The sequence below is a fragment of the Amphimedon queenslandica genome, unplaced genomic scaffold, assembly GCF_000090795.2.
Source record: "Amphimedon queenslandica unplaced genomic scaffold, v1.1 AMPQUscaffold_2900_Cont25100, whole genome shotgun sequence".
Classification (NCBI taxonomy): Eukaryota; Metazoa; Porifera; class Demospongiae; order Haplosclerida; family Niphatidae; genus Amphimedon; species Amphimedon queenslandica.
The window spans coordinates 1-1,348 of NW_003556767.1; the positions used below are offsets into that span (position 1 = coordinate 1).

Genomic DNA, 1,348 nt, shown 5'->3' on the forward strand with positions numbered 1-1,348 from the left:
TTAAAATGGCCGTAACTTGAAAAATTAAAGTCGGAATTAGCTCAAACATGCTACACAGAATAAGAACATCAATATGTATCAGAAAATGTAATAAAAATTTAGGGTGATTTTGGAGCCATTTTTTTGGGAAAAAACCGAGTCATAATTATTTTTCAGAATTTTGGCATTTTCTTAAAATGGCCGTAACTTGAAAAATTGAAGTCAAAATTAGCTCAAACTTTTTATACGGTATAAGGACATCAATATGTATCAACAAAATAATAAAAATCTAAGGTGATTTTGGAGCATTTTTAACTCCAAAATCCCCCATGTAAATCACCATGGTTTCTCTTCTTTGTGGTCATTTGTATCACCTTGTGAAACAGTGTCAGTGGTTCGGTCAGTAGGTGTTTCTTTACTCTTTGTATCATCATCACTCTGAACCTACATACTGCTAGTATTCATACTGCTGGCATCTTTTGATGGCTCATTTTTATTTTATGTTCTACATTTTTATCCTTATTTTTTTTTCATAATACTTCCATTTGATTTATCTAGATCTAGTTTATTCTTTGGGCCCTCCGGTATTTCCTGTGGTGATGCCAGGATTGCTGGAATTTCCCCAACTTCAGGACTCACTTTCCATGACACAGCAATCAAAAGAAGTCTCAACTAGTAAGGTGGTTAGGTCTATAAAGTAAACAGCAAAAATAACAGCATTAATTTATGCATTAATGTATTCAAGAAATAAGAGATAATAATAAATATTTATTTATAATAAAATATATTCATTATAATAGTCTAGATCTACATGTAAATGTACAATGTAAAAAATGTACAATGGCTTGCTCATACAAACATAAACTCACTTCTTTGGTGTATTCTAGTGTTTTGATACCTGTCAGACTCTATCAATACTGTAATCAGGCTTGATTCATTGATTTTGTGCAGTGCTTGGTTGTTTTGCACATCCAGCCCCACCTTTTTATAACTACAGTAACAAGACCACGCCTCTTCTGACCCCACCCTAAAAGCAAAACTGTTCATTGTTAGTCTTGTTCTAAGGCCCTGGCCTTGGGGTAGCTTCTTTTAATGGAACTATGGCCACTAATCAAATCTGTTTAGGTAAGGATGTGAAATCCACCATTTTACTTTTGACCTACACTTATGTAGATATTGGTGACTTGGATTATGTTCTTTGTTTATTGGAGAAATGTTGCCTCCCAGAAGCAAAATGGTATAAGTTTGGACTGAGACTAGGACTGAAGAAGAATACACTTGACGTCATGGAAATAAAGCATCGTGGTGATGTGTCTCGTTGTATGACAGAGTGCCTCTCCCAATGGTTAGGTAGAGCTGATAATGTTGA

The 1,348-nt window shown here is 34.4% G+C and overlaps 1 long non-coding RNA gene across 1 annotated transcript; it reads right to left on the minus strand.

Moving 5' to 3' along the window:
• Positions 1-340: 340 nt before the first annotated feature.
• LOC109593096 (uncharacterized) lies at positions 341-940 on the minus strand. Its single transcript, XR_002190729.1, has 2 exons — positions 849-940; positions 341-669 (listed from the first exon to the last, which is right to left on the minus strand). It is a non-coding gene; the product is annotated as an uncharacterized LOC109593096 (long non-coding RNA).
• Between the last annotated feature and the right edge of the window lie 408 nt (positions 941-1,348).